This window comes from Panthera onca, chromosome A1 (genome assembly GCF_046562875.1).
Source record: "Panthera onca isolate mPanOnc1 chromosome A1, mPanOnc1 haplotype 2, whole genome shotgun sequence".
Lineage (NCBI taxonomy): Eukaryota > Metazoa > Chordata > Mammalia > Carnivora > Felidae > Panthera > Panthera onca.
In genome coordinates, this window is record NC_138339.1 from 171,014,330 (window position 1) to 171,038,404 (window position 24,075).

At 43.8% G+C, this 24,075-nt stretch overlaps 1 long non-coding RNA gene and 1 other non-coding gene across 2 annotated transcripts; one reads left to right on the plus strand and one right to left on the minus strand.

The window, feature by feature from the left end:
- Positions 1 to 1,552: 1,552 nt before the first annotated feature.
- On the minus strand, positions 1,553 to 22,765 carry LOC144615736 (uncharacterized). Its single transcript, XR_013554294.1, has 4 exons — positions 22,626 to 22,765; positions 14,862 to 15,134; positions 12,135 to 12,244; positions 1,553 to 2,978 (listed from the first exon to the last, which is right to left on the minus strand). It is a non-coding gene; the product is annotated as an uncharacterized LOC144615736 (long non-coding RNA).
- TRNAE-CUC (transfer RNA glutamic acid (anticodon CUC)) lies at positions 10,510 to 10,582 on the plus strand. Its single transcript has one exon. It is a non-coding gene; the product is annotated as a tRNA-Glu (tRNA).
- Positions 22,766 to 24,075: the final 1,310 nt, after the last annotated feature.

The window sequence follows — 24,075 nt, forward strand, 5'->3', positions numbered from 1 at the left end:
GACCTTCTGGAATTACCCAGAGTTCTTCTTGTTTTTACAGATAAGTTAACTGTCACCCGGATATATTGACTGTTCTGCCAAGATAACATGAGGAGTAAATGACGAGGCTGGGAAGAATCCCCGATTCCCTGACCGATGCTGCTGACTTTCTACCACATCCCCTCCCTTGCTACACACCCATAAAAGTTTGCTGAGAGGATGGGTCAGAATGAGTAATGATATTATAATGTCCAGTGATATTACACAGCTGATTTTCACAAACAGTTTTAATTCCGTTTCTCACAGTGCAAAGATTAGGGCTCTGGGTCTATGACACTTCGTAGAAATTGCCCAAGACCAGAAGTTAGAAGACACGGGTAGAGACATATGGTCTTTACCATTTATGAGCCCTAAAACCCTAACTGAACTGCTTTACTTCTCTGAGCCTTGGTTTCTTTTTTATTTTTTTTTTAAGTTTATTTATTTATTTTGAGAGAGAGAGAGAGCAGAAAAGGGCAGAGAGAGAGAGAAAGAGAGAGAGAGAGAATTCCAAGCAGGCTCCATGCTGTCAGCACAGAGCCCAGTTCAGGGCTGGATCCCATGAACCTAGGATCATGACCTGAGCCTACATCAAGAGTCAGATGCTCAACCAACTGAGCCACCCAGGCCCCCCTGAGCCTTGGTTTCTTACTTTGAAAAATGTCAGTGATAAGTCCTACCAAGTGTGAATCAAGGGTCTAAAAAACATTCTATCCTTTGAACCAATAATCCCCCACTGCAGGATTCTTATCATTTAAGAAAAATGCCAGTATGCAGAAATAGCATTATTGTACAGCAATGTACCACCACCACCCCTTTGTTGAACCTGCTATGTGGGAGTGCTATCGTGCTAGCTGACTTATCTCTAACCTTCGTGACAAATCAGAGAGATGGGTATTGTAGTGTTTATTAAACAAACAAGAAAATGGAAGGCCAGGGAGGGGAAATGATTTGCTCAAAATCACGGTTGGTGAATGGTTAAGAGTGGAAGTCAATGGGTGCCTGGGTGGCTCAGTCGGTTAAGTGTCAGCTTTGGCTCGTGGCTTGTGGGTTCGAACCCCGCATCAGGCTCTGTGATGACAGCTTGGAATGTGGAGCCTGCTTCAGATTCTGTGTCTCCTCCTCTCTCTGCCCCTCCCTCATTCATGCTCCATCTCTCTCAAAAATAAACGTTAAAAAAATTTTTTTAAAAGAGTGGAAGTCAAAGTCACACCTGCCCTTCCTGCTGCCCATTTTCTTTCTACCATGGCTTGTTATTCTCTATAATGGTAAACAATATCCAATGATAGTGGTTGATTTAAACATTATAGAATGGGGGATGCCTGGTTGGCTCAGTCGATCGAGCGACCGACTTCGGCTCAGGTCATTATCTCACGGTTCATGGGTTTGAGCCCTGCATTGGGTTCTGTGCAGATCTCAATGGGCAGATCCTGTTTGGGATTCTCTCTGCCCCTCTCTCTCTGCCCCTCTCCAACTCCATGCTTTCTTTCTCTCTCTCCAAAATAAATAAATAAATAAATAAATAAATAAATAAATAAACAAACAAACTTAAAAAAAATACTTTCAGGGGTGCCTGAGTGGCTCAGTCTGTTAAGCATCTAACTTCAGCTCAGGTCATGATCTCATGGCTGTTCTGACAGCTCAGATCCTGGAGCCTGCTTTGGATTCTGTGTTTCCCTCTCTCTCTGCCCCTCCCCTGCTCACTCTCTGTCTCTCTCTGTCTCTCTCTCTCAAAAATAAATAATCATTAAAAAATACTTCTAAAAAGTATAGAATGGAATCTTTCCAGTCATTAAAATATGGGTTTTGGTGGGGGGGGGGCACCTGGGTGGCACAATCGGTTGAGCATCAAACTCTTTAATTTGGCTCAGGTCATGGGATCAAGCTCTGTGTCACGCTCTGTGCTGAGCAGGAAACTGCTTGAGATTCTCTCTCTCCCTCTGCCCTTCTCCCTTGCTCATGTTCTCTCTCTCTCTCTCAAATAAAAAAAGGGTTTTAAGCTTTTTAATCATTTTTATTTAAATGCTTAATAGACTCTTCCGCCTGATAGAGTTAGGGAGGCGCTGGGGTAGGAGGAAAGGACCTCCGTGGCCAGCACCTGGATGGGGATGGGAGCATATGGGCTTGGGCCGAGGATGTGGCAGCAGGGATGGAGGTCAGCCTCCTTTGTATGATAAGGCATTCACCAAGATGCCAGGTCAGTGGATCACAGAACAGAGTGAACATAAGGCCAACGAGGACTGAGTATAAACTCGTGAGAAGATGTGTTGTTAGGATTTAGATTTGGCTGCGCTAACAGAGAAACGTTTATTTAACTAGACGGAAGTATAATTTTCTTGCAGAGAAACCTAGGCAGGGTGTCTGGAACTGGATTCCCAGAACCAGGGACCCAGCTTCCTTCTATTCTGCCATCCTAGGCATAGCTTCCATCTTGCTGTCCAAGAAGACAATTCTAGTTCCCACATTCTAGTATATTCTAGTTACGACGGATGGGGAAAGAAAAGGAAACACTCTCTTTAGGGCCACACTCTGCAAGTTATGTGCATCACTTTAAGACTCGCCCCATTGGCAAGAAGGTGGTCACAGTGCTACATCAAATGCAAGGGAGTCTGGGAAATGTCGTCTTTAGAAGAACTGCCATAGCCAAACTGATAATCCCATGGGAATCGAATTAGGGGAGAAGGGATGTTGAAGGACAGTTAGCACAGAAGACAAACGAGAAGGGTTGTTATCCTGTTACCATCTGTAGAGACTGGGAAGGAAATATTAATCATGAAAACACAACAAAACATCCAAAATCCATTTTACAATGCTCGAGCTTTCCTTGGAGTTCTCATTGTACCTGCTTCAATTTTCCCCCATCACAATACCCTTCAGAGACATCGAGTAAAGTCTTACCTTATTTCTCTGGGCTACTTAGAGTCACATATGTGTTGGACGGACCTCATTCTGAGACTGATCTGTACAGGATAAGTCATTTTTATTATATTCAGTTTAAGACTCAGGACACAAGTTTGCATACAAAATGAAATTACAGTTTTGATCTTAAATGCATAGGAAAAAAATTTGGAAGGAGGGGAAAATACCACTATGTGAGTGCTTTTTTGTTGTTGTTAGAATTTTAAGTTTTTTCACTTTTGAAAAAATTATTTTGCAAATGTCTAAAATGTTTTCAATGAGCATCTGTGTGTTTTACATTCAGAAAAAAATTTAATGTTTCTTTATAAACCACTGCCTTCTTCTCAGTTCTTACATAAAACCAATGAATATGGTATACGTGAAGTTACTTTAAAACTATAAGGAAAGGGGCACCTGGGTGGCTCAGTTGGTGGGCACGGGACTTCAGCTCAGGTCATGATCTCACATTTCATGAGTTCAAGCCCTGTGTTCTCTGTGCTGACAGCTCAGAGCCTAGAGCCTGCTTCGGATTCTGTGTCTCCCTTGCTCTCTGCCCACCCCTCCCCCTGCCCCCACTCATGTGCTCTCTCTCTCTCTCTCTCTCTGTCTCAGAAATAAATACACATTAAAAAAATAAAAAAGGGGCACCTAGGTGGCTCAGTCAGTTGTGTCTGACTTCTGCTCGGCATGATCTCGTGGTTCTTGAGTTCAAGCTCCCCATCAGGCTCTGTGCTGACAGCTGGGAGCCTGGAACCTGTTTCAGATTCTGTCTCTCCCCCTCTCTTCCCCTTTCAGGCTCAATTCTCTCTCCCTCTCCCTCTCCCTCTCCCTCTCCCTCTCTCCCTCTCCTCTCCTCTCCCACTCCTGCCCTCCCTCTCTCTCTCTCTCAAAAAAAAAATATTAAAAAAAATTTTAAACTATAAGGAAAATTAGAAAAGCAAAGTTCTTAGTATGTGTCATAACCGGTTATTTTCCAAGGAAATGACGTTACCAGCAAGACAGTAGATTTAGGTGTTACTGGTTCTTCTAATACCAAGGCAGAGCAATTGTGTTTTACAAGGTATTTTTTCTGTCTTAAAGTTTGTTAGTACACTGGCTCATATTTACTAAGCACTTACCATTTACCAGTCAGAAATTTTTCCCATATGAAGGAGGTTCTATCATTATCTCCTTTTTTCAGACCAAGAAACTGAGGCTTCTGGTGATGAGGTAACTAACCTGAGATAATACAGTTAGTGATCTAATGTATAATTAAAAAAATTTTTTTAATGTTAATTTTGAGAGAGAGAGAGAGAGAGAGAGAGAACAGGGGACAGGCAGAGAGAAAGGGAGACACAGAATCCGAAGCAGGCTCCAGGCTCCAGGCTCCGAGCTGTCAGCACAGAGCCCGACATGGCCCTCGAACCCACGAACCGCGAGATCATGACCTGTGCCGAAGCCAGATGCTTAACTGACTGAGCCCCCCAGGCGGCCCTCTAATGTATAATTTTTTAAGAAAAATTCTACTTATCAAAATTAACCTGTCTAAACAGACTACCAGTGAAGAAATAGAGGAAGTCACCCCAGGTCCAGATTAGAAAGGGGAATTCTGTCTTCTGTCCACCTTTAAAGATAAGGTAGTCCCAATGCTATTTTAACACAAGCCAGCACATAGAAAAAGAAGGAAAACTTCCAAGCTGATTGTATGAAACAAGTGTTCTATTGATCCCAGTCCTTGACAAAGATGGCACTCAGAAAAAAAACTATAGACCAATTTCACTTATGAGTAACAGTGCAAAACTTTTAAGTAAAACATTAGCCAACAGAACCCTACAACACATTAATGGTAATGGATCGTGTGGTTGGATTTTGATGCCAGTTGTGTTATATTCCGCTATCGTGCCTACTAAATACAAACACACTGAATTTTTTTCTAAAGTAGGTTCCATGCCCAACATGGAGCTTGAACGCATGACCCTGAGATCAAGGGTCACATGCTCTGTTGAGCCAGCCAGATGCTGGCTCAAAACCAGCCTATAGGCCTATAGGATCAAAACACACCCTATTTTTAAAACAGTGTTAAATACATACAGGAATGTGTATGACAAATTTTCACAATTGAACACATTTAATGTAGTAGCACTCATGTCAAGAAACAGAACGTTATTGGGGCAGCTGGTGGCTCAGTCGGCTAAGCGTCTGAGTTCAGCTCAGGTCATGACTGCTCAGTTCATGAGTTTGAACCCTGCATGGGGCTGGGCTCTCTGCTGCAGAGCCTGCTTTGGATCCTCTGTCTCCCTCTCTCTCTGCCCCTCCCCTATCTTGCATATGCGTGCCCTCTCTCGCTCTTTCTCAAAAATAAACGGGGGCGCCTGGGTGGCTCAGTTGTTTCAGCATCCGACTTCAGCCCAGGTCATGATCTCACGGTTCATGGGTTCAAGTCCCGTGTCAGGCTCTGAGCACAGAGTCTGGAGCCTGCTTCAGATTCTGTGTCTCCCTCTCTCTGCCCCTCCCCTGCTTGTTCACTCTCTCTTCCTCTCTCTCTCTCTCTCTCTCTCTCTCTCTCAAAAATAAACATTAAAAAAAAAAACTAAAGAGAAAAGAAAAGAAAAAAAAATATTAATTTGACTTCATCAAAATGATGCAGTTTTGTATAGCACACACAAAGTTTTATCTGCAGAGATACTGCTAAGAGAACAAAAAGACAAAGGACACAATGAGACAAAATAGTTCCAGATCACGTAACAGACAGAGGAGTTACATGTACAGTATCTGAAGGGTTCTCTGAATAGTAAGAAAACAATGTAATTTTAAAACGGGCAAAAGGCTTGAACAGATACTCTGCCAAAAAGACATCATCATCAAGCCTGTGAAAAAATAGTTGGTATCATAACCATTAGGGAAATGCAAATTAAAACCACAATGAGCTATTGTTACATACTTATTAAAATGGTTGAAAGAGGGGCGCCTCGGTGACTCAGTTGAGCATCCAACTCTTGATTTTTGGCTCAGGTCATGATCCCAGGTTGTGGGATTGAGCCCCATGTCCGGCTCCATGCTGAGCGTGGAGCCTGCTTAAGACAGACTCTCTCTCTCTCTCTCTCTCTCTCTCTCTCTCTCTCTCTCCCTCTCTCTCTCCCTCCCTCCCTCCCTCCCTCCCTCTCTTTCCCTCTCCCTCCCTCTGTCTCTTTCCCCGGCTCACATGCGTGCTTTCTAAAATAAATTAACATTAAAAAAATTTTTTTAAATACATAAAATGGCTGAAATGAAAATGATACTGTCAGCACCAATTGCTGGGGAGGATGGAAAGCAATTTTGCTGGTGGGAACGCAAAATAATACAGCCACTCTAGAAAATAATTTGCAACTTCCTATACATTCAAACAAAGGGCGACTGGATGGCTGTGGGTTAAGCATCGACTCTTGATTTCGGCTCAGGTCACCATCCCAGGGTGGTGAGATCAAGCCCCTCAACATGTTTTGCACTGGACGTAGAGCCTGCTGAAGATTCTCTCTCTTCCTCTCCTTCTGCCCCTTCCTTCCTTGCGCACGCGCACGTGCGTGCTTTCTCCCTCTCGGAAATAATTAATTAAAAAATAAAGTTAAACATACAACCAAGAAATCCCACTCCTCTGTATCTACTCTATATTCACACAAAAAACCCTGTACATAAGTACTTATCCAGCTCTATTCATAATTGCCCCAAACTGGAAACTAGTCAAATGTCCTTCCAAGGCTGAATGGATAAACCAAATGTGACACATCCTGTAAAATGGGCTACTACTCAGCAATTGAAAGGAACAAGCGGATGCTACGGTCTCACTTCGGATGAGTCTTAGAGGCATTATGCTGAGATAAGGCAGTCTCAAAAGCTTATGTACTATGCGATTCCATTTATAAAATATTCTTAAAAAGAAAAAAAATGTTAGGGAGAACATATCAGTGGTTTCTAGGCGGGGGGAGAGCATGACTACAAACAGCACCACAGTATTTTTGGGGTGTTGGCACCGTTCTGTATCTTGATTGTGATGGTGATTCCATGGATCTACACGTGTGTGGACTTGTACACTTCCCCCACCCCAAAAGTGAATCTCCAGTCTTTAAGAAGAAAACTACATTTTGCTTGGCAAAAAGCATCCTAAGCAAATTCAAAAGATCAACGTCAAATGGGGCGCCTGGGTGGCTCAGTCGGTTAAGCGTCTGACTTTGGCTCAGGTCATGATCTCGCAGTTCGTGAGTTCAAGCCCCGCGTCGGGCTCTGTGCTGACAGCTCAGAGCCTGGAGCCTGCTTCGGATTCTGTGTCTCCTTCTCTCTCTGCCCCTCCCCTGCTCACACTCTGTCTCTCTCTCTCACTCTCAAAAATAAATAAACATTAAAAAATTAAAAAAGATAAACGTCAAAGATGGGAAGAATATTCATATGACTCATATCACAAAACACTACCCTCCTCAATGTATAAACAGCTCCTAAATGTCAATAGCAAGGCCAAAACACCTACTCTCTGAAAGATCAAATGATATGAGTGGACAATTCACATTAAAGGAAATACAAATGACTTTTAAAATATGAATAGACAGTCCCCTTACACATAAGCAAAATGCACATTAAAGCTACAGGGATATGCTGCCATTTGTCTATAAGATTGGCAAAAATATCAAAGTTCAACAGCATGGACTCCTGACCAAGCACTGTCATTCATTGCTGGGGTGAATGTATATTAACGTATATTAGAAGATTTGGCACTTTCTATCAAATATTTTCTCTGACTCAGGCATATTTGTGCTATGTGTGCAAAATGAGGTATATCCAAGGTTATTCCAGCACGGTTTTGTAATACTTAAAGAATGGAAACTAGCCAAATTCTATCACTAGGGAACAAGTTAAATCAATCATGGAATATCTCCATCCATTGAACTACTCTGCAGCTATCAAAAAGAATGAGGGAACTTTCCGTGCCCTGATAATGGACGATTTCCAGTATATATTATCATTAAGGGAAAAAAAGCAAGGTGCAGAATGGTGCATGAGGTGTGCAGCACTCCGTGCAAAACACAAAGAATATAAGCATTGACGTCGGTACTTGTGTCACACAAAGAAACTCTGGAAAACTAAGCAAGGAAATAACAGAAGTGGTTATTGGTGGGGAAGAGAAGAGGGGGGACAGAAAGACAGAGAGTAACAGCAGAAACACAATGACCATGGCCTGCCTCACTGTATGCTTAATTTTTGAGCCATTTATGTAAATTACTTGGCCCCCAAAATTAGATTTTCAAATAAGAAGATGCATTTTCTGTGGCAGATCGCCGTCAGCCCCGTGGAACACAGAGGGGCAGAAGAGCACGGAACGCTGAGACAGGAAACCAGAAGAAACACTTCCCTTGCAACAGAATTTAAAATGCAGAAGGAAGTAGGGCTGCTGAAACAGTGGGTATGTCGGAGAAAGAGGAGCCAAGGAGCAGAGGGAGTGGAAGAACAAAAATATTGCTTCGGATGTGGAAGACTTGAATGTAGGTCCTCTCTATGCTGACTGGGGGGCTGGGGGCAAGCGTCTTAAGTTCTCCAAGCCTGTGTGCTCATCCATAAAATGGAAATCACAACCAAACCCAGCTCACAAAGTTAAATAAGGTAAAGGTTAAATGAAAGGAAAATGTTAGGGCACCCTGCAACAGGGAGCGGAGCTGTGTGCAAACAACGTTGCATTAAGAAATAAAAGGAAAACAGAAAAGCGGCCCTACACCTTCCTGATGCCCCTTTCCTCCAGAGACCTGGAGTCTTGTACCAAGGAAGCCGGGGAGGAGCGGGCCTGGGAGGAGCGGGCCTGGGAGGACCGGGAGACGGCAGGGGTGGAGGGGCAGAGTCACAATCCCACTGGAGGCAGGGAGGAAGAGGAGAGGTCAGCCGGCCCCAAAGGATTCTGCTTCCCAACCAACTCCTCCTGAGTTGGCTAACTTGGTCATCAACAGGCTGCCTACTGCAGACCATTCTGGAGAACTTCTGGCATCCTGAGAGCAAGGGCAAGCCATTTCTGAGGGCTTTGCGTAGGGTGTGGAGGACACACCGGCCAAATTTGTTCCGTGCAGAGAGTGGGAAGGTGGTTTGCGGGAAGGCAAGTCTGGGGGCCAGGACCTCTTTGGGAGGTAGCAGTCCAGGGGAGAGATGATGGTGGCCAGAACTGAAGGAGCGGAGAGACGTGGATGGAACCGAGAGGGTGTCAAAGATACACATAGCTGGACATTAAAGCAGTGAAAACAGACCTCACTCAGTAACTGCTGACAACAGAGGCCACCACTGAGCTCCTGAGTTTCTTTCCCATCTGAGCAGAGGCGACTGGGCGTTTTAAAGGGAGAAGGAGGAAGGGGGTAGGGGCACAGGGGTTTGAGAAGGGTCAGGGAAGTGAAAAGTTACAAAAAGCAGGAAGAGCCGGAAGGCAGTGCTGGTCCCCGTGAAACCGCCTGGGTTTGCTAACTGACCTTTGTAGAAGTTAGGCTCCCACACTCCCCCAGAGGCGGGGAGTCAGGGGCCCTGCCGGCAGGTTTGGCCGGGACCGTCAGTTATCTGGGCAGCCTTGAGTTTTCTCAGAGAGGCACTTCCAGTGGGAGGTGGGGGGCCCTAGGGTCATCTAGAGGATGCGGCTGCAAACTGTTAACAACTGTGTTAGCGTCTGTTCAAGTCTTCATAGGCCGAGGTTGAGGCCTAGTCAAGGAAGGGCTCAAAGGAGCCTGGCTATGGTTTGGTCAAGGAGAGAATCTTTACCAAGGCTCTGGTGAGTGTCTGGTTGTATACTGTGGGCAAGGGAGGGAGAAGCAGCAAGGGTGACCCCCGCTTTGCCTGTGGAGCCTGCAGGGTGGGATGTTGTTGGTGTTCAGAGAAACCGGAAAGGAGAGAAGATTCATAAGGAAAGATGGTCGTCAATCCTGACCGTGGTGAGTCTGAACGCCTATGTTTGGGCGCCCAGTGAAGGTGATTAGTGGGCAGCTGGATGTTAGGGTCCGGTCTCAGCAAAGGTGCCCGGGCTGGAGACCTCTATCTCCAAGTACCAACCGAGGGTATGTGAGCTGGGGCTGGACAATGAATGCAGAAGGAAAGAGAAGGCCCTGAGACACAACCCTCAAGAATATTACTTAATCCCCTTGGGGCGCCTGGGTGGTTCAGTCCGACTCTTGATTTCCGCTCAGGTCATGATCTCGCGGTTCATGAGACTGAGCCCCAAGTCAGCCTCTGCGCTGACAGGGTGGATCCTGCTTGGGATTCTCTTTCCCTCTCCCTCTGTCCCTCTCCCCACTCTCTCCCCACCCCCTCAAGATAAGTAAATAAACATTAAAAAAATATATCACTAATCCCCCAAATGCCACGTGGGGTTAGGAAAGTAGGCACGATATCCCCATTTGTCAAAGAACAACACTGGATTGGAGACTGAGGTTGTGACAAAAGTCATCCAGGCACTCTAGAATCACAGCTCTTAATTATTGATCCAATAATTAATTAATAATTAATCGCATCAGAATACATATCTCCTCTCAAATAAATAAATAAAATGACCAGACAATTGTGTATTTTCTTTTTATGGATTTTGATTATTTTAATATTAAAAAAAATTTACTGACTAGGAGGGGTGCCTGGCTGGCTCAGTCAGTAGAGCATGTGACTCTCGATCTCAGGGTCATGGGTTCGAGGCCCACGCTGGGCATAAAGCTTATTTAAAAAAAAAAAATTGCCGGGGTGCCTGGGTGTCTCAGTCAGTCAAGTGTCCGACTTGGGTTCAGGTCATGATCTCACAGTTCATGGGTTCGAGCCTCACGTCAGGCTCTGTGCTGACAGCTCAGAGCCTGGAGCCTGCTTCAGATTCTGTGTCTCCCTCTCTCTGCCCCTCCCCTGCTCATGCTCTGTCTGTCTCTCTCTCTCTCTCAAAAATGAATAAATAAATAAACATTAAAAAAATTCTTTTTTTACAAATTTACCCGCAAGGAGCAAGGAATAGGAAATGATGTAGGAGCAGTCATGTGCTCACCCAGAACTAATAAATACGTCCCCTTGTCATGTGCCACACCTCAAACACACATGCTCTCTCTCTTTCAGAGACATTGACCCAACCAAGGCCATCCGTAATCTCTGCAGGGCAAGCTCTCAGAGCACACACCCAAGGGAGGAAAGATCTGAAACTTCTCAACGGCCACTGAACTCAGCACCCAAGCTCCATACAACCCTCAAACACACTGTATATCAAGAGAGATAATTAGCCCACTGTTGCCTTTCTCTTGGCTGTCACTTGCTAAGTTCCTTTTTCAGAATGGTTTTGCCATTTACTGTTTTATTTATTTATTTTTCATGTTTATTTATTTTGAGAGAGAGAGAGCACAGGCATGCATGAGCGTGAGCGGGGGAGGAGCAGAGAACAAGGGAGAGAGAGAGAGAGAATCCCAAGCCAGCCGCATGCTGTCAGCACAGAGCCCAGCTCGGGGCTCAGTCTCATGAACCATGAGATCATGACTGGAGCAGAAATCAATATTCACACGCCTAACTGACTGAGCTACCCAGGCACCCTGCAATTTATTATTTTTTACTTTATTTTTGTTGTTTTATTAAATGTTTGTTCTTGAGAGAGAGGGAGAGAGAGCGTGAGTTGGGGAGGGGCAGAGGGAGAGGGAGACAGAGGATCCAAAGCGGGCCCTGCACTGAAAGCAAAGAGCCTAATGTGGGGCTCAAACTCTCGGACCATGAGATCAGGACACTTAACCGACTGAGCCACACAGGCTTCCCCTGTTTTTTTATTTTTTAAAAATGTTTATTTAACTTTGAGAAGAGAGAGCATGTGAGCAGGGGAGGAGCAGAGTGAGAGAGGGACATAGGATCCTAAGCAGGTTCAGAGCTGACAGCAGTGAGCCTGATGTGGGTCTCAAACTCACGAACCATGAGATCATGACCTGAGCCAAAGTCCAGTGCTTAACTGACTGAGACACCCAGGCACTATTTTAAACCCATGATAAATAGATATCCATTTTTCAGTCAGGTTGGTTAGTTCAACACTGTTTTCTTCCATAACAGACAACAATTCAGCCATGAACATGAGGAAAACATTATTGATTTCTGTCCTTTAACCTCCATCATTACTCAGATTCAAAGTTATACATAAGAGTCTATCTTTGGTAAATGTTATTTCTGGGAACTGTGCTCTTTAATCGCACTCTGCCTAAGGGAAAGCCTCTTTACCACAGGACAGAGTTTCATAGAGTCCCTCCTACCTTCAAATTCTTGTCCTTCCTGGAACCTCAGAACGTGACCTTGCTTGCCAATAGGATCTTCGCAAATGCAATTAGTTAGGATGAGGTCATGCTCGTACCCATTAGGATGGCTATTATGGAGAAAAGAGAAAACGGCAAGTTGGTGAGGATGTGGAAAAATTGGAACCCTTGTGCATTGCTGATGGGAACATAAAATGGCGCAACCACTGTGGCAAACAGGTTGGCGGTTCCTCAAAAATCAAACATAGAATCGCCGCGTGATTTGGCAATTCTGATTCTAGCCACATATTCAGAAGAATTGAAAGCGGGCACTCAGACAGATTCTTACGCAATGGTACGCATAGCAGCATCACTCACAATCACCAAAGGATGGAAACAGCCCAAATGCCCATCGTCAGATGAATGGATCGACAAAATGCACCATATACATCCAATGGGATATTATTAAGCCTTGAAAAAGATTGAAAGTGTGCCCCATGCTACCACACGGGGGAACCTTAAAAACATACTATGATGAAATAAGCCAGACACAAAAGGTTAAATATTTGTAAGACTCCACTTATAAGAAGTTCCTAGGAACAGACAAATGGATAGAGACACAAAGTAGAACAGAGGCCGCCAGGAGATGAAAGGAAGGCACATGGGAGCTATTCTTTAATGGGAGTACACAGATTCAGTTTGGGACATTCAAAACGTTCTGGAAATGGATAGTGGAGATGATCGAATGACAATGGGAATGTACTTACTGCTACAGAATTGTATACTAGAAGCTCGTTAAAATGGTAAGTTTTATGTTATGTGTATTTTAAGCGCAATACGAAAATAATGATAATAAGAGAAAAAAAGATGGAGAGGAGGCCCTTAATCCAGGGTGACTGGGGTCCTAAAGAAGAGACTACAGGGGAGGAGGCCGTGTGACGAGATGAGATATACTGGGAAGACCTCACGAAGGTGGAAGCAGGCATTGCCGTGACGTTTCTAGAAGCCAAAGGAAGCCAAGGATTAATGGCAGCCAGAAGTGAGGAAAGATCCTACCCCAGAGTCTTCAGGGTGGACACGGCCTTGTTGACACCTTGAATTTGGACTTGTAGCTCCAGCTGTGAGAGAATCAATTTTTGTTGTTGTAGGCCACCCAGTTTGTGGTGCTTTGTTACCTGACCCCTGGGGAACTGATGTGTCCTATTTGACATAAACATAAAAAAGAAGCCTTTGCTTTGGGAGGTTGGGGAAGGGGCAGGAAGGGAGGATCTCAAGGGGACACGCAGAAAACCGTTTTCTGGGGCACCTGGGTGGCTCAGTCGGTTAAGTGGCTGACTCTTGATCTCGGCGCAGGTCATGAGCTCAGTTTGTGAGATCGAGTCCCTTGTTGGGCTCTGCACAGACAGTGAGGAGCCTCCTTGGAATTCACTCTCCCCTTCTCTCTGCCCCTCACCTGCTCACAGATGTGGGTGCTCTCTTTCTCTCTCTCAAAATAAATAAATAAACATTTAAAAAAAAGAGAGACAGTTTTCCATCCATTCATTTTCAAAAACCAGCTACATTTAACTCTTGTCGGATGAAATCCCATTGTCTATTTACGGCTTATTACACACACGGTAAACCTTATCTAAATGATATTTCTACTTTGTAGATGTTTAAGAGTTAAAAATGACAATATTTGCTTGATGGAATACTATGTTTTAGATGTTTAATACACGGAAAGGTATTTACAAAATATACTAAGTCAAAGAAAAGGTTACAAAAGCAACTTGATTCAAAACGTGAAGATGTATGTACGCCAGGGAGTTAACAGTGGCTACTGTTTCCTCAGGAATTTTTCAAAATGTTTTTGAATGAGTTACTTTAGTAATCAGAAAAAGAAATTAATGTTATTACAAGATAACAAGTCAAAGTCAAATAGTTGAGTTGATGGGTTGAAGTTAGCCTTTGGTGGCGGGGGGGTAGCTCTTACAAACTCTGAGCCAGGGGTCCAAGAGCATGCTTTTGTCCATGGACCCAAGCCCTTGACATCTGGTTCACACCCCTGGTGTTCCCCCCTCAGTCATCTGAGTTACGTGGAGATCTGAGGTTACGTGGAGAATGTAGTCCTTCGAGGTTCCCCAGTTACCCCTGGGCTCAGAGCTTTGGAAGCAACTGAATTATTCTCCCACAAGAATGATGATGTTTCCATGTTTAGAGACATTCTCTACATATTTGATTATTTTTCTTGCTGAGAATAACAGTTTCATTATTTAAACAGTTTAGTTTATATTGACAAATATTTATTTTACCAGGCACCGTGTTAAATGTTGTGGAGGGTGGGGGGGGGGGGGCGTGGTGTAGTTTTGTGATCAGAATCATGAGATCTAGAATCCAACTGGCTGGAATTTGAATCCTGGCTCTCTAATTTCCTCACACGGTGAAATGGGGAAATTATTTAATTGCTTCTTCAATCTGCAAAATGGAGATAATATACTTAATCAAACCTAAGATGCTTTTGATTAGAAGCAGACATTATTTACTTCTAATAAAGACAAATATTACCCATTAAACTTTGACATGTTGCTTTGAACAATATCCCTGTACAGCGCATGGACTGGTTACACCGGCCTCTCGTGGCGCTGAAATTTCTTTCATCTAGGCCAGAAATCTGGCAATTTCTCCTGCCTCCTATTGCATTGTTTGGCAGAAAATAGGCAGTCCCTTTGTGCACATCTTGGTAACTGAAGATAACACAGCTTCACCTACCTGTAGGGGAGTTTTCTTTCCTTAGGTCCATGAAGCCCTTGGGGGTTGCTTTGTAAGAAGTGTGATCATTTCTCTAGGAGCAAATTTCCAGCTCTATTTTCAAGATTTTCTGGGCTCACACATAGTCCCAACAATGCACATAGCTCAGGCAAAATGCAAACTTCACCAGCAATGACCAAGGCTGGGTATGCGGAGGCAAAGACAACTATGTGCGGGCTGCTTCTGGCCCATACTAACTGCAGAAGGCCATCAATTGTACGGTGCATCAGGATGCTGAGATGTTAGTGAAAGAAAAAAAAATTCTTTTAAATATATATTAGAATTAATTAAATCAGCGATACTTCCCTCTTGGAGTTTTGTGATGGTTACTTATGTGGTTATAACACAATCCCAGCTATCCTGAAGGGTGTAGGTCCTGAGGTTTAGATCTAAACTGGGCTCCAAAAGAACGAACACTCTGTGATCGTTAAGTAGAACCCTGGGGCCCTCGCTTTCTTTCCCAGGGGATTTCTACATCCTCTCTCTGCTTCTTGGATCCAGCCACTTAGCAAGCATGGACCGACATTGCACATTCGGTGCTGTGTAAAGGGCTCTCCAGATTCGTGGTCGGCATTCAACAAAAGCAAGTCCAGTGACCTGTGGGATGAAAATATTTGGAGCTCCTAAGCATTGCTCATGCGTTTAAAGGTGGACAGTGATCAGGGCGTCGAAAGAGCAGCTGAAAACAAAGCAGTCTGGGGAGAAAGCGGAAAAGCACAAAGCCTTAAAGATGGAAAAACGAAAATCGGGGGCACCTGGCTGCCTCAGTCAGTGAGCACGCCGCTCTTGACCTCAGGGTTGTGGATTCAAGCCCCACGTTGGCTGCAGAGATCACTTAAAAATAAAATCATTTTTTTTTTTAAAAGGGGTGCCTGGGTGTCTCAGTCTGTTAAACGTCCGACTCTTGATTTCGGCTCAGGTCATGATCTCATTGTTTGTGAGTTCGAGCCCAGCATCGGTGTCAGTGTGGAGCCTGCTTGGGATTCTCTCTCTCTCCCTCTCTCGCTGCCCCTCCCCAACTCTTGCATGTTCTCTCTCTCAAAATAAATAAATAAACTGTTTTCAAAAATCTTTAAAAAGAAAATTGGTGAATGAGGAATGAGAACTAATTTCTGATCCTTGCTTCTCCGAGTCTATTGGGCTGACATTTCCTTTCTATGTTTCCTTTTTAAGCACTATGAGAATCAAGGTCCTTCACATCCACTTCACAATTTCATCAAGGAGCAAATGGAAGCCTGGGAGGGGAGGTGACCTGAGGGACTTGGGTTCTGGTAGGTCCGTGGAGACTGCCCTCCCCTCCTCCTTTATTCATTTCCTACACTTATCAATTGTTGTAAAATGTATTCTCAGTACGATGGAAATACCTAATTCATTGACAGAGACGTCTGTTAAACAGCACTCCTTCCATCATGGCCAGGGAGGAACTTGATAACTAATATACAAAGAAGTACCTGGCATTTAGGAAAGAAACGTAAAGAAAAAAATTAAGAAATTCCGTATCAACAACAAAAATATCTTTGTTAGTCAGGCTATAGTAAAAGGAAGACAAAACACCAAATAAGGGACCTGAGCTTGTGTTTTTTTTCCTATAAATAGACTTTTGGAAAAAGACATGACTTTTCCACTAAAATAATACTTTTAAGGCTGTTAATTACAGTAAAAAATTATTTCTCAGATCAGAGTGACACAAATATAATTATACACATATGTGTGTATATATATGTATATACATCATCTTTACATATATTAAATATGTATTTTGTAATAAATAAATATGTTTTTATTTAGTGTTTAAAGGTCTAGAAATAAATATAAAAGCATCAGCATGGCCAAACACGGCAGTGATTTTCTAGACTTAAAGGTCTAGAAATTCTGCCAGAAGCCCCTTTCCAGTAAAAGCGGAGCCTCTGGTAAATTACAAACTTGTCTTGCTGATAAATTCATCTCCCAGATGCTGACCAACTGGAAAAAAACATCGATCCCAGTGGAAGTCTGAGAAATTTGGAGGACAGTAACTCTGTCAGTAGCCAAGAAATGCTAGATGCCCAAGTAAGGTGTTTTGGGTAATACATCAGAGAGACTGGCTGGTTCAGGCTTAACCCCAAGGGAGAAGTGAGTGAAGTTCAGGAGTAGGCCAAAGCACCCACAGAGGAGAAAGCCTGGGCGTCCCGAGGGACCCAGACCAGGACCTAACCTCTCAGGCTCAAGGCTTTTTTGGTTTCTATTTCCCTGGGCTGCATGGCTTCCCATCTATTCTGTCAGGTTCTCCCAAACACCAAGGATTAGGGTGTAAGTGAGGTGCTCCGAGGGGAATGGCGAGGTCAAGAGTGCAAATTAGACCTCAGACCTTGTTCTGCCCCAAGCAAAGGTACTGGACTTTTGTGCTTGTGCCACTCAGTTGATGATTATAGTCTGTGGGGCTGGGCATGAGCATGGGGGAAGAATAGAAACTCCCAGGGTCTTCAGGCTCTCTAAATGGATGGGTGGCCCCAGCGCCCAAGGGCACTCCCCAGAGAGTCACTCACAGAGGCTGGCAATGGGCACGCTCAGAACCGGTGAAAGGAACCCATGGGGGTCTGGGCAGGGCCACAGCTGTGTCTGCTGTAGTCTTTCTGCTTCCTTCCCTGTGCCTGCTTCCTCCCCCCCATCCCACCCTCTCTCTCTCTCTCTCTTACTCACTCACTGCCCAACCTTCTCTGCTATCTCTTGCATTTGGGTCAGGTACGGCTGCTCCAAGCTCTGTGTCCTATCACTTCCCATGAGAGTTTCTGGAAGAGACTGATAGTCTCTGCATCTCTGTTCCATCCTCCCAGGAGAGAGAATCTCTTGACTTAATTTGAAGCAGGTGTCTCCACCTCAGTCCAACTGACTCTGGTCATGGAGCCTAGGAGTGCAGGATCTTAACGTGTGTGTGTGTGTGTGTGTGTGTGTGTGTGTGTGTGAGAGAGAGAGAGAGACAGAGACAGAGACAGAGACAGAAAGAAATATTGGGGTGGACAGACCAACAGTTTCTCAGAAAAGCTCAGGATGGACCTGGCCAACTTCACCTTGGATCTCCTGGTCTGGGCTCATTCAACTACATACCTTGGATTTTAGGAAAACAGATGTCACAAATGTCCAGAGAGAAAAAAATATGTCTGACTTCAAGGCCAGAGGCTCTAAAAGCTTAGTTGGTTCAAGAGGGATGGGGCTTAACAAGAGCAAAGTTCTGGACAAGCAATTACAGAGGATGCTCGTTTTTTGAGGAAGAAATGGGAAGATCTTAAGAAAGTCGGGTGGTGCCTGGGTAGTGACATCAACACACACAGACTATAAACGATTGTGCACAACATGGCAGGGTGTTTACAGAGTCATGTCAATGACAGTTATAGAACTAAAATAACTAGTAGAAGGAATTCAGAGAACAAAATATTCAGGAGCCTTTAAAAATAGATATAATTGAAATAATAACAAAGAGGTAACTCACTGCTTGAGACTGGGGTGTAATGATAAATGACTAGTGTGAGAACACAGGCCTTTTCAAGACCTTTAAGTGGAGAAAGCAAGTTTAAAACAGCAGAGCCAGCGAGATAAGTGGTAAATATAGAATTATGTTTATCTTCATGTATTTAAAGAAAACAAGAGCAAGCTGAATGTTGAGTTTATGGGTAAATTTTTCTTCTTTTTTCCCTCCTGTTTTGTAGACTATGAACTACCACTGCCATTGTTTATATCATGAGAATAAAATTAAGTCAATGAGAGAAAAGAGTAGAACGATTTCAATTTAGTTTCTTTTCTTTTTTTTTTTTTTAACAAGAAAATTTTCTAATGGAACAGGGAAAGCACACATCCTTAAGAGGGTACCAAGGTCTGGATGGAAGGGGAGTTAAGGGATGATCTAGATGCTTTAAATGAGTTTAAGAGCCCAGGTCCAGGCAGATTATTCCCCAGGGCCTTGCAAAAACGTTACAATGATGTGCCTGGAACCACTGCTAGCAAACCAGACAAATTCAAGGCAGCTACAAAATGTGAAAGCAGCATCATCGAAAAGGTGAAGAAGCAGAGTTGCCTTAGATGAGAGTTGTTCCGGGAAGGCATCATTTGACCTTGGGAGGCAGCTGTTTCCTGTGCCCACCATCTTTGGGCAGCTGTTGGGTGATGCCCCATGATGATGGTATCACCGTGTCCTCCATGGACGGGAGGCTGGGCCAGGTCACAGTTCCTGAGGAAAGCTGGATGGCCCCTCAGTGGACTACAAAGTACCCCCCTTCCCTAAAAACTAAAGCTGATCTAAAAAGGCAAGTCCTCTCTTGGCTCTTATGAGTAATTGTCGCAAAGGTCACAGGTTCTCATTTTACAAACAACCCAGGGTCACTTACACATAATCTATGTGTCAGGGTAATTTATTGGGGTGTTTCTTCTGACAGTCTCCCCCCCTACCCACCATTGCACCAAGGTGAACCAGCTCTTTGTGCTTCCCCCACCTTTCCCACTAACCTTGTGCTCAGGGGAAGTTGAGCTCAGAGGACTCTGCACCAAAAATGAAACTACACAAAAGACGCGTTTCTTCCTGGCTTTATTTTCCTAAAACCAGAGCTCATTGGAGAACCAATGTTCTTGTTCTTTGAGGACACCAATGGGGAGAGGAGCACCTTGGAGACAAACGAAGGCAGCTGGAGGGATTTCTTCTTACCTATAGGAGCCGAGAGGTAAGAGATACGCATCTTTTGCACAAAGATATACGGTTGTCAGGTCATTTACTATCTGCCTCACTCACACTTGTCACTCTCCGGGGCAGAGATGGAGTCTTATGTAAACACATAAAAACATAACAGGTGTTCCACAAACATTTATGAATCAGAGAATGGTGGACAGCAAGGAAAAGGGAAACAGGAAATTGAAGTCAGTTTTGGAAGTAGAACTCTGGGAAGCAGATACTTAGTAAAAGACTGGAAGAGGAAAGGCAATCAGCTTGAACCCCAGGGGCCATGAATAAAGGAAGAAGACATGTAAGGAGCAAGGCCAGTACCAAGAAGTAGCCTCACCAGTGAGGCTTCTCTGAACTTGCTCCTTCATTGGAAGGTGATGGTCAAGAGTCTAATAGCCTCAGCAAAAACAAATGCTGTTGCCACTATCTCCTTCTTAGAATTTCAGAGGAAAATAGGCTCAAAAGATTATTTGAATAAGCACGCTTCCTAAATTAGCTTATAGCAACTTTCCTAGAATTCCTTCCAGTGCTGCTTCTGTAATCCATGAAACAAATTCTGTATCTCAATTCCTGGTGACACTACTTCCTAGATAACATACTTGGATTTATAGATTAAGACGATTACTGTGGATTAAGAGAATAATAGCCAGATCAAGAATGTCATGCTAATTAGGAGCAGAGCCATTTGCAAACCTAAAGAAACAGATATTAAGACATCCAAAGGGTGGCCCCAGCACGTGGGCCTCAGTGTCTCTTTGGAGAGTTGTTTGTTCCCCAAGTTAGGCCCCCAAGAAGGCTGCAAATGCTTGGGTAAGAAACCAGAGAAGGGTTATAGCTGTAGGGACTACTTTAGGAAAAAGAGCAGGTGTTTCCTTCCTCTCCTCATTAAGGAAAGCAGAGCTGGATTTGCTTTAGGGGACTTTAGAATGGGTAGAAAAATATTCTAGAGTCCTCATCGCATGTATAAGGCAATGGTGGGGACTTCTGTTTATCAGGGTGAAAGAAATCTGCATTGGAGAGTGTTACACATTTAGCAGGTAAAGGCTGAGTTGTTTCCATGATTGCTGTTTTAATGTAGGTTTAATCTACCTAGCGCTTCCAGAAAACTACAGATAATAGGCATTAGGCTTGTGTGCTTAGGTCACAGACTAGTTGGGGACAAACTGGATTTACTGGTTCAGGAATCTCACCATGACTGATGTCTCTGCAGTGCAATGGGGAGCCACTGGAGGCTTTGAAGCAGAAGAGTGATGTGATCCAACCTTTATTTTAACTGGACCATTCTGTTGAAAATCGATCAAGGGACTAAGGGTGGAAGTGAGAAAACCAACAGAGAGGCCATTGCAGTCATTCAAGAGAGAAGTGATGGTGTCTTGGACCAGGGTGGGTATCATGGAGGTGGTGAGGAGGTGTCAGATCCTGGATCTATTTTGACAGGAGAGCCAGATGGATTTGTTGATACTCAGATACGGGATGGGAGAGTAAAAGTGAAGTCAAAGATGGCCCTGGGGTTTTTTGCTCGGGGGTTGACCAGCATGCTGGACCTCGGCGAATGGCACTGCCATTTACTAAGATGGGAAAGGCAGAGAGAAGCAGGTTTTGGAGGGGGGGAGTAAGAGCTGTTTTAGACAAAAAGTTCGAGAGGCCTATTAGATATTATAGATGTTTAGTAAGCATTTGGATGTGGTCCAGACTCCAGAAAGAACTCTGTTGGAGATAATAAATTTGAGAGTCATCAATGCTGAATATTGATCTTACCAAAAATTACAATACAGCTGTACTGGGAGGAAGGTGGGAGGAAAAAGTTTATGTGTGTGTGGGGGAGGGCTGTATCAGAAGGCAAGACTTCATCTTGCATAGAAGGAACTCAGTGGTAAGTAGCTAATGGGGGGGGGGCGGGAATCAAGAAATAGCTGTATAAGCATCACGAGAAGCTATTATCCCTATCACGTCTGCTCTGTATCCTTAAAATTTCCTTCCTCATCTTTTTTAGGATGGGTGTTTTTAAGAGTTTATTTTTCTTTCTTTCTTTCTTTTTTTAATTATTTGTTGTCTACCACATGGAGGCATTCAACAGCCATGTGATTTTTTTAAGTAATCTCCACACCCAAAGCGGGGCTCCAGTTCACGACCCCGAGATTAGTCAGATACTCATCTGACTGAGCTAGCCAGGCACCCTTTTTTTTAAATCTCCTTTTTAACAGCTTTATCAAGACACGAGTCACAAACTATACAATTCATCCATTTAAAATGTACAGCGCGGTACGTTTTAGTATATTCATAGAATTGTGCAACCATCGCTACAATTAATTTTAGAATTTTTTTATTATGCCAAAAAGAAACCCTGTGCCCCTTAGCCATCAACCCTCAATCCCCTACCCCTCTCCCCCAGCCTAGGCAGCCAATATTCTACTTTATGTCTCTATGGACTGGCCTATTCTCCATGTTTCATATAAACGGAATCACGCGATATGTGGTTCACTTTGCTGGTTTGGGTTTTTCGACTCTCCTCTTCCTCTCTCCTAAGTTCTGTCTTTTCAAGCCGCCTGCACCCCCACAGCCAAGCTTCGGGTTCTTTGGTCCCTACTTTGCAGAAGCCCCTGTCATCACTCCTGAATTCAGCTGTTCTTAGAAAATCCTTCCTTTGCAGTGGCCCTCCATGACAAGAACATGCATACCTCCCTACAGCCCTACCAATGACTGTCATTCAGTTCTGTGAATGAATCAGAAACATTCCAGAGTATCTTGGACTGTGTTGCCTGAGAGCAGAGCTGCCTGATGATTTCAGGCAACATTCTAGGCAGCCTAATCAGAGTTTATCAGCAGCACCGTTTACCCTACTGCAAATTATAAGGCATAGAAAGTTTTTGAGGGGAAACTACATTGCAGTTTATATTTTGGATTGGATTCCACAGCCTTGTGAAACATTTCTATCCCCCATTCTTCTTTTATACTTAAACAAGGGAAAGGGGTATTTTTTACATTGAATTTTACAGACTCAACAATAGCGCTTTTGCTTTTAAAGCTCCATGGGTTACCTGTGACAACAAAACCTTTTTCCACACTGGCATTTGCTGGGGAATTGAAGCGGAGTGCTGAACCTGTTTTCAACACATATAGGTATATCAGAGGATGTTCTCTGGATTTGTTCAAGAAGTGGCCATATGTCCAGAATACTGTCTTCCTCATAAAAAAAAAAAAATAGAAAGAGTTTTGTTCTTCATGCTTACAACATTCAGATTTTAATCCTGTTCATCCAAAGGGGTTTCTCTCAAGCTTTCAGAGCATAATTTATAGCATTTTGCAAAGAAAAACACTTCTTCAATCCTTGCAGGCTTTTCCTATGCATTTATTATGTGAATTAGCTAACTACGAGAACTGAGAAATAGTCCCATTTACAATGCAAATATAACATTTGAACCCCTCGCAAAAGGACAAAATTAAATAAAACATTTCTTGATTTAAGGTAGTTAAAAAAATAAAGCTGTCAAATACTTCTTATGTTAAAAGAGGTGCAGTAAAGATGTAAAGTAGACAAAGGACCACAGTATCTTGAGTCACAGCAAACAAAAGGAACACTGTACAGAATACACTTTATTCTAAGGAAAATCGGAGGCTATTGAAAGGCTTTTAGTACAGGAGTGACGTGATTTGATTTGCTGTGTGGAGAATCCATTGGAAGGAGCCAGAGTAGAAACAGGGAGCCCAGGTGGAAAAATTACTTTGGTTGGAGAGGCGCTTCTCGAGCTTCCATGTACATGCAAATCACAGGGTGAGGGGGGTGTGTCTTAGCAAACTTCTAGATGTATATGACACTCCTAGTCATGGGCCGCACTTTAAGTAGTGGGGTTCAGAGTAGGGCAGTAACAGTAGTGATGGAGGAAACGGGTGGATACCCAAGGAATTTAGACAATAGGTTTATAAGACTAGCTGATTAATGAGGAGAAGGAGAAACCTAAAAGAGGGGCCCAGGAATGTGTGATGCAGATGCCAACACAAGAAAATGCTGCAAGAAGGCAGCATAGGCAACCATGTCAGATGCTCAGATGAAAAAACAAAAGACCGCAAATGGCCCATGAGACACAAGTGCCCACCTAAGTCACTGGTGAATTTAGCACGGTTCCGGCGGAGTGGTGGTGGTATCCTCGATGGAGGGATCTGAGAGGGGAGACTGAGACAAGGAACTAGAACACACTTTGAAGAAGGGGGTGGAGGTAAGGAGATGGTTGGGATGGTAGCTGGAGAGCATGTGGTATAGGGGGAAGGTTGTCTTTTATCTTTCAAAATAGAAAAGACATCAGTGTGTTTAAATGCTGACAGGGAAGACTGGGTGAAAAAGAGACCAGAGATCCAGAAGTGACAGAAACTGAGAGGTATCATGAGGTCCCTGAAAACAGAGGAGGGTTGCAAGGAATGGACTTAGATGCAAGGAAAGGGCTTGTGCCATATTGTGGCAAGAAGAGAGGGTCAAGACCAATGTCAGTAGGT